Source organism: Anopheles cruzii, chromosome 3 (assembly GCF_943734635.1).
Source record: "Anopheles cruzii chromosome 3, idAnoCruzAS_RS32_06, whole genome shotgun sequence".
NCBI lineage: Eukaryota > Metazoa > Arthropoda > Insecta > Diptera > Culicidae > Anopheles > Anopheles cruzii.
The window spans coordinates 17,052,771-17,070,428 of NC_069145.1; the positions used below are offsets into that span (position 1 = coordinate 17,052,771).

A 17,658-nucleotide genomic window follows, 5' to 3' on the forward strand; every position below is an offset into this window, starting at 1 on the left:
TTCCCAAGCATCACCGCAAGCCGAAGAAGGATGCGGCACACACTCTCTGCAGTCGACGATTCGCGCGCCATGTATTCCGATACCACGTCGTGTTGAGGGGGACACCGATTGCACCGCAGACCGGCGAGACTCTGTTATGTCTCCTCCGGTTGTGCGCCTCCTCTTGAGGAATTCGTTGTTTGCTTTGTACTTGCTGGGCACCGAGGGCCCGGGTCCGGGTCCGGATCTCTTCAACCGTCCAAGAGGGTGTCGTCGGGAGCATACTTCGGGGCTTGGCGCGATGGAAGATGTGAAGTGAAACAAACGCAAAACATGAATTCATGTCTCGTGCATTTTCATCTTCATCATCATCATCAACGCGCGCCCGGTGTGCGCCCGCCAAACGGAACGTCCGTTTCGTGACGTTGCTGCGGCTGCCCATCACTCCCGCGCGCGCGCGCGCACGCCAGCTGAAGTCGGTAGCCCACGCCGCAAGGGTCTGGCCGCCCGGCCGTAACTGGTGCATAAATAAAACGTACCGCGCATCGGGAGACGTTCTACCGAAACGGAAGGATCTCGCCGCAAGATTAGAGTGCGGTGCGGGTCCGCCGTGAGGCACGGACCGCCTCGCGCGGGTCGGTAGTCCTTTTGTGGATGCGGATTCCAACTTCCCAAGACCCGATACACGGGCGGAAAGGTCACCGAGATGGTCACACCACCAGCCCAGCACGCCACGGGGAACAGCGACGCCGCCTGACCGTAGTGCACCCGGGAACCTAGTCGCTCCCGGGACCGAGTGGACGGTTTTTGGACGGTGCATGTTTCGTGGAAATTAAATTGAAATTATTTCACCAAGCCCGACCGAGCGAGTGAGCAAGCGAGGGCAAGGTACCGTCCGATCTGACCTCTGCCGGAGCCATTCGTGCCAAGATGTTACGACTCTTGGCGCCTCTTTAGCGACACGAACACGGAACACGCTGGCTCCTAAGGTTGGTCCCGTTGCTGGCCGACTGGCTGCTTATCGGTCGGTGGTAAATTAGCGGTGTTTACATGCGCCCAATGGTCACGCCGAGTCCGAATCCGAGGGGCCCGCCCGATTGGAAAGCGCCAACGAGAATTGGACTTGTTCGGTGGTTGTCACGTAACTCCTGGGGAATCTGGCGGCGCATCCACCAGTCCACAACGCTACTTTGCCGGGATCATTATGATGCTTTTATCAACTCGACATTCATTATTTATGGGCCGGCCCTCGGCCCACGAGCGGAAAAACTTTTGATTTTCCACCCAACTCCAATTCCGGATTCCGGTGCGGGAAAACACGACGCAAAACACAGACTCGGGAATGCGGGAGCGCCAGAGATCTTGGCAGCCGCGCGGAGAGTCATAAATAAAAATCAGCAAAGCGCAAGAATTATTGTAAATCAATTTCTTCCGCTCAATAAATTTGGCCGCGCCACACCACGCCACGTGTGTCATGTGTGTGTCTGTGGGATGTTTTCCCATTTTCTCCGACTCCCGGCCCGGGGAGTCCAATCCGATTTTTCATCCCAGCCACCCGGTGGTTCTCGGTTTTGTTTTTTCCGATTGGGGCGCAACTTTAAACCACATCAAACACCGGACCAGATCCGGCCACAGTATCGTGGAATGTGTCACATCTGCAACCGGAACACTGACTCAAGGTCTCTGAGTCACCACCAACAACAGTATCCCATATCCCGTGAAGGAGGAAAAAGAATGTGGTCGATTTGTTGTAGCGATCGTTGTTCGTTTCTCTGTGCGATCGCGGCGGAAGTGGCCGGGTAAAAAAGGCCATGACGTCAGGCAAGAATTTTTCCAAATGTTTGCCGCTGCAATTCGCCCAAATTTTGGGCCCCGCCTCAGGGTGGGAGTTCCCCATCGGTAGTGTCACGTGCTGCACGTACGGACGATAAATTCCAATACATCGCGCGCGCCCGACAGTGAGCCGCTTCCTTGGGCAGCGGGAACCGTACCAGAAATCATTAAACTCCTGATAGAGAAAGAGACAGAGAGAGAGAGAGACAGGGAACTTGAGATTAATTAGCATGCACAGAGGTATCACTTCCTTGGCCGGAACATTCGACCGTAGCTACCTCCAAATTGATTCCACCGTTTTATCTCCCGGTACGGCTTCGACCGGTCGCCACAAAATTAGGGCTACGGAGATGGGTGTTCCAAAAGTTTCTCTTCTGCGACCGGCGACCGGGTCCGGGGACAAAGTTTGCCTACTAGTTGGGACTAATAAATTAAACTGTTTGCCCCGTACGCCAACCACCAACGCCAACATGTGGACGTGTGCAGGTCGATACGGAGGTCGACCCGTTCCCCGCGGGCGCATGAGGTGAGGCGCATGTTGTTTGCACTCTTATCCAGTCAACTAATCTTCGACCCCGGAGCCGTTACAAAGCCGGAGCCGGGTCGTGTCTTTATCGTCGCTCCCGATCCCGACGATCGAGCACCGCATTGTGCGCCGCCTGGTGTGTAATCTTGGCACCAAATTTACATATCAAAACTAATGCCACAAAACAATGGATCCGGCGCGGTGGTGGTCAAAGGTGCTATGCTAATAACGGGGCCAAGCGTATCCCTTCCTAATTTAATAACGCTCTGCTTCTGCCCTTTTGCCGGCTTCCGGGTCCGGTGAATCTGGTCCCTGGAATTTTGCCGCCAAAATGTCAACTTCCTTTCGCGAAAGGTCTGCTGACATGCTCGACAGCTCCCACCACCGCTGACCGTAACGAATTCTTCTGACACTTTCCCGAAACAAAGCGGGGGCACCGGTGACAATGACATTTGCCGATTGGTTACGCTCCGCGTCCAAAAGGGCATTCAACGGGGAGTTCTGAGTTCTAATCAAGGAAGCAGCGCATTACACGCGCCCTTCCAGCGAGGCAGAGCGCATAAGGAAGCAGCTTCTGGAATCCAGCTGAAGTCACCCTCAAGTTGCCGACTGTCGCCAGCCGGGATTCCTTATCTGGTTTCTAAAAATGGCACATTTATTAGGTTACGAAATAAATGCTGTGTGTGACCCCACGCGCGCAAAAAAATTAGAAGCCAACCCGGGAGAGCAAAACAACAACAGCTTAACCCCTCGGAGTGTGATGATGCCGCGATCCGATTAATGGCATAAATAATCAACCCTAAGCCAACCCTTTTCGGGCGCTTCGCAAACTTCGCTCGGGCTTCAATTGCTTCTGAGTGGTGCTTCGCCCTGAAGGGACTTTTCGGCTGGCTGCGGTCAGGCAACATAATTTACATACCCACCCCTCCGGCCAGGTTGCGGGCGGCCTCACTTCGCAAGCCTATCCGGTACAAATGGACGACACACGACCCAACACTTGCTACCATTTAGCACCTTCCGCCCCAGCCGGAAGCCAGGCTGGCTGGCCGCCCATTGCCGGCAGCGATAAGGGCCTTTGACCGCCACCGGAGGATAATATGATTTAGCGGCGCGTACGCCACGCCAACTCCCGGTGGAGAAACCTTAGCGGCCGGGCGGTGGATATTTTAATTATAATTTAATTCATTTGGCATTCTGTGGCCGAGCAGCTCGGAAAGAGAGGTTAATTATCACTTCACTAAACTCGCGCTCAGTGAAGTCATCGTCAGGCATCAGGCGAGGCCGCGGGTCATAATTTTAAAATTTTGTCACCTTTTCGCGGAGGGAGCACACGCGTGCAGAGCCGCGTGTTGCAGCCTGGCACTTGAGTCGAGTGAACTGTTTGCACACGTGAGCCAAGCGTGGTGTACCCACCGATGGCTTAGGTCGTCACCTCTGGCCCGCATTCGCTTCACTCACACTATTACTGTCTCGTCCCGTAGGCCGATGCAGTAAATTGCGGATGAAATTGCATATAAAACTGCAGTGGAAAAAAACCCGACAGAAATAGGTGCGAAAGGTCGCGGCCGGGGATTAGGCTTGCGTCGGGGACCGTTACCCAGCAGCGCGCGACAGGCGACACTGACACTTGACACTTCACCGCTACCCAACGCTCTCGAGAGACTAGGCACGCTCTGCATTGTTATTGGCGACCGCAACTACACTGGCGATCGCCAGATAGCATTACCGGCATTGCAATATTACTGTACCGTCGATTGTTAATAAAATGGGACGCGCTTTTATCAGCTTGCGCTTCGTTGGCCACGCTGCGTGTGAAATTCGGCTTCCGTGTAATCAATCGGCAGGAAAATGCGGTCCGGATAGCTTGTCCCGGGCTAATTTAGGCCATTGCCGGCCGGCTTCCGGATTTTGGAGCGCCGCTCCAAAAGTCCCGCTAAATCCTTGTTAATCTGGCTGCCGCCAATTCGTCACCTAAGGCTCACTTCCGGTGGCACCGCACCGGTGTAACTCCCGAATTACAATGCCCGTGAGTTAGGCGGGAATTGGGCTGCACTTCCGGTCCGGTGCAGCTTATGTGATTCGGCGTCGCCGACGACGGGGAAATGGAACATAAAAATGGGCACGGACCGTGTAACGTGACCCGATGCGACCCGTGGGAAGTGCACGATAAGCCGCTCGCTAGTCAGCCAGCCAGCCAGCCAGAGTAGTCCAGATTTACTAGCCCAAGGTAAGCTGCCAAAGTTGGGGAAGTGCAGGGATAGTCAAACTGGCCACTCAACTAGCCGCTGGTTTTAGAGTAGTTTCCGTGCTCGTTCACACCGATTGGTTCCGGGCGGGGTGAAAGGTGATCGCTTTTCTGTGGACACTTTCCAAGTCGGAGGTCACTTCGGTGGGTCATCCTGCTCACCGGATGGCCAGTTTCCTGCATCGTAATCGTCGTCGTCGTGGCACCCGAAAAGCCACTCGGCAATTACATCGCAGTACGGCCAGGAGCCAACCGAGATGGTCCGCCGGGGTCCGGAGTGTCTAACGTAACCTTAATCACCTTAAATATAATAAAATAGTATAATCCTCGGGTTGCCTCGGGTGGCTTTGGAAGGTCGGTCCAGACCGCGATAGACCGGCGCAGGACCGTGGTCGTTGCATTTCGATCACCCCCCCCAGTAAGCCGGCGGCCGGTTCCGAAAACAAAATGAAAACGTTAAGCTCTTTAGTGGCGCACCACAAAGGCGCACCCGACCCTGGAGTGCTACGCGCGTCACAAAAAAGGGCCGCCCTCGTACGGATTTTGGACGATTCCGCAAATATCGTCGGTCGGTCCTCCATACAGCGGCCCAAAAAAATGGCGGCCACCAGGTCTCGCCAGGCCTTGTTTTCGGTGCGGCCGACAACATTGGACGGGGCTTCCGCGCGATATCTGATGGGCGGACCAGCGGTCAGGACGCGCGATGATGGCCTTTGGATGCCGAGGGGCCGACCGAGACCAAAACAGGACACCGCCAGACTAAAAATAACATTCAGCGCCACACCACGCGAACTCATCGCGCCCTTTAGCCCGCGCGCCCCGTTGGTGACATCACTCGCTCGGAACTGCATCGCGGCCAATGGCGCCTGCCGCGCCGGGGAACCGGAACCCCCGGGAAACCTTGAGGGGTGGTGGGCCACTGAAATCGATGCCGGTACGACCGGCAAAATCGGTCACCGTGCGACGAACCCGACAAAGAGAGTTCCGGTCCGGAGGCTGACAGTGAAAAATAATCCCCTTCGTAAGCCATATTATTAATTTTTCCGAGGTTTTCCGTTACACCCAGAGGAGGTTTCGGAGGTTTTTGGCGGAACGGGAAACAATGGTCGCCGCCACCGCCACAGCCAGTGCAGTGCCGAGGCGCCGAGACGCAGTAACACACAGCAGGGCGGCGGCCGTTGTTTTGGGTGTTGAACTTTTTTTTCCGCTCGGCGGCTCGGACTTTAACCTAAAAACAACAAACGCTTCCGCCGACGATGATGGCGAATGGCAGGGTCGGGCTTTGCTGTGGGTTTTTGGCGTACGGCGACTGATTCCTGGCGTGGCGATTCCGATAGCGCCAGCGACCGAACGCGTGGGCTTAACTCATCGATAGCGGTGGTCACGGTCTAGATCATGGCTGGATGGAAGCGACCAACACATGCCTTGAAGTTGAAGGGTGCTATCCTTAGGATGGAGCCAGATTTTCTAGTTCTCTGTGCTTGCAAACGGAAGTTAATTTTAGCTAAACTATTAATAATTCCAATAGCATAACAGAAAAATCAGTTTAAGTGAAGTATCTTGTCGATAAACAAGTCACTGAGCTTCCCGTCGGTATGTTGTCGTTCTATAAACAATACAAACCAAGCACATAATTAAACTTTCGAAGTCATAACCTAAGGTTTTCCAATGCCAAAGAAGTGTTAGGGCTCGACGTCGCAACTTGTTCATCCCTTGTTCCTGTACGGTTATCCTATTTTTAATACCTCCAAGGTTCTTAAGCTTAAGTAAACTTTGGATGAATTGTTTAATAACCATCCAAGAGAACATTTTTGGCAAATTAAATTGGTTATCGCATTGGCACAAGGAATACGTCAGTAATCAACAATATAAAATCAATAATTATTCGCCTCTAACGGCAAAGCTGGTCTACAATGTTTGCCCACGCAGTACAGTAACTAAAATGTTCAAAATAAAACTTCACCACCAAGCCATTTGCCGATCCCGATCCACAAACACGCCGGGGCTTTACAAAAATCCACCGCAACAACACCAAATTAGAGGAACCCCTAACCTTTTGCCGAATTTCTCTGCCGAAAAAACGGCACGGCGTGGCGTGGCCGCTGTGGCACAATGAAAGCGAATCAAATTAAGAAGATAAATAAACAACAATAGACTCCGAGAGACGAGGCTGCCGCCTCGAGTGGGTGATGAAATTTAACCCCTTTTTTGTCGCGGAAAATCGCCCCATTTTTCCCGGGCCGGGCCAGGCCGCGGTCCCCCGGCCCGGTCCAACTGAAGACAGCCGCGAAGGTTAAACGGCAGACCGAGCAGAAGCAACGGCTATCCGTGAGCAACATTTCCATCATTTCCGGAGCCGTTGGAGGGATCTGGTGTATGGCTGCCGGCACCAAGCTTCTTCTTGTGTCCCACGGGGCCATAGATTGAGGGAAGGAGCAGCGGCGAATATCCTGTCCCTGGAAGGATCCACACGCACAACGCAACCGCGAACGGACGAAGTTGATATTTTTATTTAATTTTCACCAGAATATTATTATCGCTCATCGCGCGCACGAGAGCGGCGCTATCGCATCGCCCGACTTCCGGCGGACGGTCGGGCCGCGGGGAAAAATCCGCCCGGAACGGCGGCGGTTTGGGGAGGTTATTTTCAATTTTATCATTTGAGTTACACTTTAGCCATTATTTCGCACCCATGCACAGTGTTTGCGCCGGTGTCGGTGCTCGGTGTTTACGTTAACGGTTGCACCATGTTTGCGATGCCGATTTTCCGCCACAACGGCCGCGCACTGCCGGGGTGAGGGTGTAATGTAAACGAGGTTGCGAGGTTTCCACTTCAACTCACTCGAACAGCCAGCCAGCGAACTCGCTCCGATTCAATCAAATTAAAATCGTAATCGGACGGGAGACTCACGCGGGGAGTTACACATCCCACGCGTGAGGTTCTACCAACCATCGTGCCCTTCAAAGGTGAGAAGAAGCGTACACTGTGTTCCGATCGGAAAGGAGCTTTATGGCCTGCACATGCACTCGCCGACTGCTGCACGACTGCAGACGAGGGCAGTAAAAATGACACGACCCCACGACTCGCCTAGAAGGAGATCAAACTCGGCCGCGCCCGCAGACGGAACCGATTCTAACCATCCAGGTCCAAGGGGTCCAGGCAGTCGAGTTGGCCAGGGTCAGGGCTAAGTCCCACCATAAAACCGCGGGGAGCAAACCGTGGCCTCGCCAGCTCGGACACAACACAATGCCCGGCTAAGCCAGCCCGAGAGGACTGGCTGATTGAATCCGCGGGTCGTAACCAACAAGGAACACGGTAGGTCGCCATTACACGGCTCATTAAAGGGCACCCGAAGGCGACCATCACACACGGCATGCGGTGCAGGTGCACTTGAAAGTGGAGGAAGGTATGTGGAGTGGAGTGGTATGGCCAGGCAGGGCAACAGGGTTGGAATGTCCGATAGAAAGCGCACCGCCGGCCAAAAGCTTCTTCGCGCTTCTTCGCGCGTGTCATAAATGATTGATATCTGGGGTTGCGTTTCTCAGGACTCAGGCGCTTCTGCAACCCGGGAAGTGGCTGGTATTTGGCTTCGCCCCGGACCAACTGACTGCGAGGTGAGAAAGTGAAGCCTCTGGGTGATGGCGGTTCCGGACACTTTTCAGTGCGTAACAGAGAAAAGGTTATCTCGCAGGATGACTCAGCTGATGGCCAGGCGTACGTACCAGGTCGCAAGTGGTGGCCGGCGGGGTTCGAACCCTCGGCCCCCCTCGGCACTCCCGGTGGTGGCGCAAAATTGAATAAATCATTAATAATTAACTAATCGCGCAATATTTACACTTCATTTCGATGCCTGATTTATGACAGGTCGCCGCAGGGTTCCACCTGGCCGGTCACCGGGTGGCTGACGATAGGGCACATCCTGGAGGGCACAACCTTGGCTAGCCTCCGGCACTGTCCGGAGTTCGGGCGCCCGAGGCGTCCAGAATCGAAATCAGATAAGGCACACACAGCCGGTGACGGCTCGGGTTCGGGAAAGCGAAAAGCTGCTTTCAACTTTCTTGGGAGCTCCCGCTGGGTCCTGATTTGGTACCCACGTGAAGACCCACCCAGCTTACCGTCGGGGGAACGTGAGCGCGAGAGAGAGAAGGCCTAGAGCGCGAACCTTGAGCAAATCGATTTTGGACCGCGTCTTAGCGAACGGTGTCTTAGTGTCTGGGCTGATCGGTCGGGCACCTTGTGGAACCCCCAAAAGAGTTCACCAGACAGAAAGAGCAAGAGCTACACAAATATTTATTATTGAATAAACGAAAATGACAAAAACTCCCGCTGCGTCGCCCGGGCAAGATATAACTATTTTTTGGACTGCAGTATCCCTTGCGGTCTACCCCAATATGTGGTCCCCTTTCCCGGAGCGAGGCTGGAAGAACTTCAGAAACCACTGTACTACATCGTGTTCTCACACGAGGTGCGCCCCGGACATTACAAGCCTCGCGCACCAACCTCTGGCGGACTCTGCGCGGAGTGCAATTTATAAATTTAACACCTCACAAAGCAAAACTGCTCGGACTCGGACTCTATCCGGGAACGATCTGAGGGCGCGGGTTTCAGGTTCCGCGAGTTTCGCGATCCCGCTCAGGTCGGCTCCAGCAAATCCCATCAACCCCCCGATATGGATGGACGAGGTGGACCGATTGCTCTCGGTCCACCAGACCAGTTCACCGGAGCCGGTGGTCATAAATCATACGTTCAGTGTCTGGGAGTCTGCCCCTGGCCCGCGTTGCTTCTTCGGGTGAATCGGATTCTCGGAGCGAGGAGCGATAAAGTGGAAGTTTCCGCGCAGCGCGGCGAGATAAGCAGCGGTCCAGTACCATTATCGTTGTGCGCCCGTCGGCAGCCGCTCTAGGGGCCCCGGGAGGCCCGATCCCAACAGGAACACTGGGTCAGAACAATAACGGATCGTTTGTACGACCCATGTTAGAGCGATCTCCGATCCTCCAGAATTGTGCTGTGCTTTCCAGACACACACAGGATCATCGGCGGTGGAAGAACTGGCAACTGGACTGCTGGCCGACCATAAATCGACATCCACTCGACGATGCGGACATCTCTTGGAACGCTCACTGGCAAGACTTCAAACGGTCCCGATCCCCTTGCCCAGCGAATCAACAGTTGCGTTGCGCTTTTGTCGGATGCAGCAGCGCGGACCTAGACCGTCCCTGGAACACTCATTTGTAGTTCCATTCAGCAGCGCAACAGCGAAGACCGGGGAACGGGAACCAAAACAAAATCATCTCTGCTTTGACAACCACCTCTGTGCGAGGAGGATCCGAAGGTGCTGCTGCGCGTCTATTATGTCCCGCCTGAAGTCGGGCAACCCGGGCGAAGATTTATCGAAACAAACCCAAAACAACACCTAAAAACATACCGCTCGGGGGCGCTCCGGAGCGTGGAGTGTGTCACTATTAGGGCGCCTATTATATGGGCGCTGCGGGGCCGGCGTTTCGGGAACCCCGGCCACTGGAGACAAAGCGGTGGCAGCAGCGTGAAGATAATAAATTAGGTGTTTACCTTGTGGCGCTGATGACTGTGTTTCCCGGGGACGCTCCCGCCACTTGGGACCGGTGTCCTGTTCGGCCCCGGGCTCGGCCTCTAATGGCTTCAATTATCCAAAAGTCATTCAAGTCGATTAGATAAATGGGCTCTCCAGGAGACAAAACATTGCCGCCGGACAGCGACAGCCTGCTGCAAACAAACACGCGATCAACCGGACTCGGGTCTTCGAAAGACGTTGAGAGTTGGACACTGGACTGGACAGCGCAGGTGTCCATAAAGCTACAAATTGAATGAAGCGTGCGCTGGACACGCTTGTTAGGGATGAGTTGAGACTTTTTCGGACACCGGGTGACGTATGACGTCATATCTCTGGAGGGAGCGAAGATACAGTACAGTTTCGTCTCGGATCTCCGGTGATCTTCGTGTTTTCGCTGGAACGACTTCGCTGGCTGACGGATAAAAATAGCCCAAGACATTCCAAAAGCACCAGACAGACTCGCGTGGAGATCTTTAGAAAATGGAAACACCCCAAAAGCTACCGCCGCGCACGATTGCACTTTATGTAAAACGGCCGCCGCCGGGGGTTGGAATAAAAAGCCCCATAAAACCCCAGGACGGAGTAGGACGGACCTCAGCGGCTTATTGAAGTCGTTAATGAAAAACGGCAAAATAAAAAAAAACAGTGAAAGGTCACACACGGCCCCACCCACCCCACGACACCCACACGGTTAATGAGTTTATCGAACTGGCAACCGGCATCTTAACGATCGCGCCGCGTGTGGCGTAGCCAATATTGGGCCCACCATTTGATGATTGGGCGCGGATCAAGCGGCACGGGAGATCTGCTTTTATTACCATGGCGAGGGCGGCGCACGGTGACACACCTTCGCGGGGTGGGGGCTATAAAACCGTGCGCGCGGTGGTCAAGTGTCACGCGGATCGGATCGGGCGCGATCGCGCGCCATTAAAGAAGTGTTAATATCTTACCCCACGAAATGCGGAAACAGCGCAAAGAAAGTGACTCCACCGGCCGTGAGGGGGGAAGGTGGGACGGGGCCATAAAAACGGTGTTCCCGTGCCCGTGGATCGTTGGCACAGCAAAGCGATCGATTATGCGTTTTTACGACCCGGGTCAGGAATACCCGAAACCAGCATAACCGAACTGTCTCTCTTTAGCCATTAAGGCGGGTTGCGTATTTTTTCGACCACTCTCAACTGCATCCCCGGGGTGGTCCTTGCACACTGCAACTCGCCCCGTTTTGTGTGGCAAGTTTTGCTAATTAGAGCGGACCACCATCCGGACCATCCGGCCGGTCCGTCCGCGAAGTCCGTTTCGTTTTAATTTCAATTTCGGAACCGTAACATAAATTCGCGAAACGCTCGACCGGACCGGCAGCGGCATGTTTGCGGTCACTCACTCCACCTCTCCCGGCCGGGGGGGAGATGATGCTAAGCGCAGCTTTTGGACCATAAATCACACGCAACCACCCTGGCGGCCCACCCTGGTCCCTGAGATGGTTGGCCGGCGACTTTAATCGATTTAATCAGCCCCGTGGCTAGTGGGCAATTTGTACGGTCGTAAAATGGAATCTCTCCCGATCGATCGATCGATCGTGGACCGCGGGATCATCTCGCCAGCATCTCGGCGGAACTGACCACCGCGCGGGCACGGGCGCGCGCGCGGACACATGTCGGCCCAACACCTTCGGCGGCGATAGAGACGGCCATAAAACCCGGACGGCCGATAGAGTTCCCCGCCGGATAGTTCCATTTTGATGTGTTTTTGTGTGATGCTCCGGAGCCCTGCCCGAATCCGCGCGGTGTTTATGGGCTCGTAAAAGAGCCACGCCAGAGCCCCCCACCCGACCCGACCCGATCCGGGGCGGGGGGGGACAAACTTTCCGGCTCCGGCTAGCAGCGCAGACAATCCGCGGTCAGAAATCGGTGCCGCTGTCGCCGCGAGGGAATGGTCACCGGCAACAATAATTGTCAACGGCTATGCGTCGTTTTATTACACTTAGCATAAATTATAATCTCATTAAATCCGAGCTGCTCAATCTTGCCCTGGTACGCCCCCTCTCTTTCTCGCGCTCTCTCTCGCTCTCTCTGTCGGATGCACAGTGTCCGGAATGCAGCAAAAAATTGTCAATCCGACACCGAAAGCGTATTAAATCCCGAACCAAAACCAAACGGCCCCGCCGACCGTAAAGTGGTCGCGCCGCGGTGCAGACGGGGTGCCCGGTCCGGCCCCGGTTGGAGCATTACTGTTGTTATTAACATTATTACACGTATTATTACCCTTCTTATTGGACCAGGGTGCCCACTCTCAGGAGGTCCCGATATCTTGCCCGGTGCACACCGCGCGAACACAGGCGGAAACGTTAATCCGGGCCGGCCGGCCGGGGACATCATAAACGTAAAAACACCGAAATAAAAGCGGAATTTGAATAATTTTACCATCACATAAAATCGATTAAACGCTGAACCTGTTTGTTTTTAATTGAAAATTAATATCAAAAAGCCATTCCCCGGGCCGGGCCGACCGGGCGCGCTTTTGGGTTGGGCCGCGAACCGGCCACCACACCCAATCTCTGTGTGGGTGTGTGTGTGACTGAAAAAGGCACACCCAACCGGCGTGACACGGCGATGAATTTTGGGACCCAAACCGCGTCTGCCTGGAGATGACCGGATCTGTGCCATGCGCTGAAGTTGTGGTCGGCGGGGAGAGGGTTTTGCATTAACGCCGCACGCTAATGTTGCCCCGGCGCACCGGCGATGGCCGAATTTATTCATGGCTGGCCCATTTGTCACTTCATTCACCGGTTCCAACGATTCCGATGAGGCTCTAAATGCCGCTTTACGGGGCATCAACGATCGCGGCTCACTGGGTGGGTTATGTTTATTTTATGCTTACGTTCGATTGTTTATGCTCTCGCAGGGGGGCGGCTGGCCGTATAAGCAAAAGAGGTCCGTTGCATCTTCACCTTCCGTGCACCGTTCTTCATCGTTCATTAATTGTCGTTCCGAGCTCATCAACAGGCCGTTTTCAGGCCGTTGGATTAGAGGGAAAAGAATGAAATGTTCCGATTCTGAGTTACAATATTTGATTCCTCAATCAAAGCACCAATAACGAAGGAGGACCCTAATGAGCGCCGAGCATAAATTGTCGTAGAATCGACATTTAGAATGGCTCAAAACCACCGGCGACACCGAACGGCCCCATCAATTGCAACCAATTTGCTCAACGAGCAGCTAACTGGCGCCCGCCGGGCGCGCTTGGCCACCGGTGGTGGCCGGGAAGATGGCGTTTTGCGCCACAAAATAGAATGACAGCAGCACACCGCGCGGCTTCCGTCCGCAGGAGCCTTTGCTCTGGGTGTGAAAACATGTCGCGCAGCATCCCAACTGCGCGCGCATCATTAGCTTCCCGCTGAGGGACCGTCCGCAACCGGTGGGTGGCGGGTGATTTACGGCTCGCGTGCCAATAAAAGTCGGATTTTGTGGTCAGCGTGCTGGGACGCGTGCAGCGACCCATCCCGACAATTGCATGCCGGGATGGGCCGCCAGTGCGGTAAACTCCCGTTAGTGCGATTGACGTCCGTCCGTTAGATTCCGGCAGAAATGTGCCACCTGGAGACGTGAAGCGCCTCCTCTTGACCTGACCTGCGCCTCGGTGACCAAATCCGAGAGATGGCGAAGACACACACCAAAGCACACCGCCAGCCATCCGTTCCGGTGGCGCAATCGAAGATAATCGATCGGCTTTCCGGGCCAAATGTGGTCAAACGGTGCCCGGCACCGGTGACAGATGGCACCCGGTCGAGTCCCAAACAGGATTAGGATCATCCAGATCTAGGCAACCACATCGTCTGCCGAGCGCTGCCGAACACAGCTGCCGGCACCCAGGATGCAATCTGCACATAAAATCAACAACTTTTTCGGACCTTTCGGACGGTCGGCCGCTGCACAGCTTTCTCGCGTAAGGGCCCCGCAAGGGTCGCCGGCGCAAAACAAAGTCTTGCTGAACGGCCACGGCAAGGCAACGTAACGCGTGGTTCAAGGTTCTCGCGGTACCAGCGGAGAGTCGCCTCAGCTCCGCAGGTAGTTGTTAATTTTCTCACGCATCCTCTTCATGTGTCGGGAGCACAGGCAGGCAGGGAGAGTGACGAAGGGCCCACCCGCCGTCGTTCCGAAATCCTGGGCCCTGCGCCAAGACGCTGGAGTTCGAACACAACCGTTTCTGTGCTTGGACCCGGCCCGGACCGGCTCGCCGAAGAGTTCGTCGCCTTTTTTGCATAATCTGTTTCAGTCTCCCGGCCGTCCGTAGCGGCGGCGAAGCGAAGGTTCGGGCGAGCGCGCGCGCGCGCGAGATGAGCATTATTACATTATGCAAATTAATCATATTTGCAAGATTTATTTCTTAGCCCCCTCTACCCACGGTCGCCCGTCCCAAACCGGGGTCTCACACGGACCGCAGCAAAAACAATGGCAATGCGCGCAATCGATTACAGGCCCTGGTGAACAGATGGAATTGTCTGCACACCGGGCCACGACTGGAATGTCTAACGAGGTGCGTCACCATCTCGCGGGACCGCCAAGGACACGGCCACAGAGTGCAGTGTACAGTGCATGAAAATTAATTTCACTCTCTCTCCCTCTCTCTCTCGCTCACTCGCTCGTCGGTGGATTAAGTCGGGCTCACGAGGATCAAAAGTTCCTCCTCGGCCAGCAGTCCAAGCGTGACCCCTGTCCGGTCGATTAATGTTCACCGGCCGCCGTAGACCGCGGCCACCGATCGGCAGAATGGGGCTTTCTTGGCAATGTTCTAATCAGCAATTTTAAACTCCCACTGACCCCACTGGAATCGGGGTTGCCACCGGTTTACTGCTTTATTACCAGAGCGTTTGCCAAAAAAGCAAAAATAAAGATGCCCACCATTACCACACGCTCGATATCACCGTAATTTACGGTGGTTTTATGATTGTCCTGGAACCGGGAGCAACCCTCTATACTGACCAGCTCGCTCGCAGTCGGCACCCTCCTTCGACAACGTTCAGAATGCGCCCAACATTACAGGGGCAGGGGTCATCGATAGGTGGTATCACTCGGTAGCCAGGAACAAGTCCCGGGGTTTTTTAGGCCCCGGGTTGAGGGTTTTTATTTGCAATTCTGGTCCGCTTGTGGTTCCCGTAATAGATTTTTCAACTCCACCCCGCACGGAGAGAACGTCAGATGAAAATGCATCCCATTTCGGGCGGACATATATTGGTCATTTTGGGGTGGAAGCCCGAGCTTCGGGACTAGGCGGTGCGGCACGGAAACGATGCACAATCTCGGCTGCGACACGAAGAGGGATAAGCCCGAGTTATGTTTATTGCCGGTTGCAGCGGCCTCGACGGAACATCGGTCGGTTTACGCACAATAACGCTGACACTGGCCGGTCTCGAAATTTATGTTTATGCCTCTTGATGTAAGCGATTTTTTAAAGGAGGTTTCCTACAACCAAATAGTTCAGGCAATCCAATTGTTGCCATGTTTTTGTATGCGGAGCGCGTCTTACTTGTGGGATGCTAAGAGTTCAGCCATAGAATAACAAAGCTTGTCCGGGCTGTAGTATTACCGCACGGTCGCCATGTAAGCCATCGTCACCATGAGGAGAGGTTGCCCGTTTCGAAAATTTAGAATCTAGACTGTGGTTCAATTCTGTGGATCCATGGTCATAGTGTATTTTCGTAGTTTAGGTTATTATATTATTAACAAAAATGTCAAAGATGACGTTATCGTTTCTTCAAATCTATTTCTGACAGGAACAAGACCCAAGTGGTTTCTCCATTCCTGTCAAGATTAGCCTTTTCTAGTATTTTCTTAATTTTAGATAAAACCTTATAAAATACCAACAGCACTTTGGCTCAACGTATAAAATACTGTCAAAATATTGATGGACATCGATGATGTGCTCAGCTTTCACCGACCATAAAACCAAATATGCTTCACGTTATGATAGCGAGCGCAAGTGCGCTGCCAGGCTGCGAGGTCAATCATATGGCTGCCCCTTTCGCCATCAAAACCTCGGTCCCGGGCCGCTGCCGAAGCGATTGCAATCGGTGAACGATGGTGACGAGGCGCATCGGGTATCAAAATGGCCGTTCAGTGCAGCTTCCAGCCCTGCCGCCTTTTCGTCGCCCCACAGACGTCGACGGTGCGCCGTGTCCATTACGTTAGATTATTGTGATTTTTATTACATTACACCACCGAGACCCGCCGCCCCGACCGGGACCTCAGGAGCCCTGCTGCGGGGCACGATATTTGCGTGCAAAAATCTCGACCCCAGCGGCATTCGCTTTCTTCTTCTCGGCCGCCGACGGCGCACCGCGCGTCCCTAACGAACAGGTATTGAACACACTAATGATAGCCCCTGGCGACGCGCGACTTGCCGATTTGCAGCCTCTCGGCTCGTCGATCCGCGGTCCGTTAGTGTCACGCGCCGTTGCCTTGAAGTTCGGCATGGTTCTTCGGAGCCGCCGTGTAGTGCCGATTTTATAGTGCTGACCTCCTTATCGGACGGGTGTATGGTTGGGCCAGCGGTATGTGTAACCTTTCGCCGCGCCACGATGGAAGGATCCTCCCCGGACCCGCCGAACGATGACGATGATGATGGTGATGGTCGATAGAGCGTGCGTTAGAAAATTGATCTCCAATTTGGTGCCCCTTCATGCACGTGACACGCCGTGATGGATAAGGCATTCGCGCGGCACGGCGAAGATGGATCGATCCGACCGACCGACCGACCGATCGATGACTAAAGTGGGTCGGGTCGGGCATGTGAATGATGTTTTGCATAAACCCGACGCCCGTTTGGCCTTTCTACACTGGCGTGACGATGACTGGACTCGGAGAAAAGCCCCCGGTGTGATTGATATTTTGCGGCAGGACCCGGGACGCCGTTAGTTCGCGGTGCTGGAAGTGTTGTGCATGCTCACGTTCCTGCTGGGCAAGAAGTCACGCTTTCAATGTCAAGTTCAGTCGCCGCCTGTCTTCGACCTTCAAAAAAAATGGCCGAGAATTCAGCGAATCATCCGCGCCGGGCCGCAGAAAAGGCCGGAAATGGTATCCAACAGACGGGAAATGAACATAAACAGACAGACTGACCGAAAACAAGATCATCGTCGGTTACCCGGCCAACAGGGCGTCCGAGGAGTGCGCGGCTCCGTGACCATTCCGTTGCAAAGTGCGAAAACCCGGAACACCAAGCCAACCCCGAAATGTTGGTTTCTCGTTGGCCACAACAACAGCTCGTGAGGCTGTGTTTCCACAGCGTCCCCTGCTTTATGCTCTTTCGACTCGCTCTCTCTCGACCACCCTCCGGAACTGTACTGCGTCTAGGCTGCTGCAGTCTGCGGTGGTGGTGGTGGCTGGCATCCTGTCCATGTCTGGCCCGCGCCCGAAAGCCACTAAGCCAATAATCACCCCAATAAACGCAAAAAAGGTGGCCCGCACCGGGGCCGAGCTAAACGAGCCAAA

At 54.5% G+C, this 17,658-nt stretch overlaps 1 protein-coding gene across 1 annotated transcript in view; it reads left to right on the forward strand.

Moving 5' to 3' along the window:
• LOC128274092 (nuclear receptor subfamily 2 group F member 1-B) overlaps window positions 1-17,658 on the forward strand; it is a 66,431-nt gene that overhangs the window by 37,366 nt on the left and 11,407 nt on the right. The window lies entirely within an intron of this gene.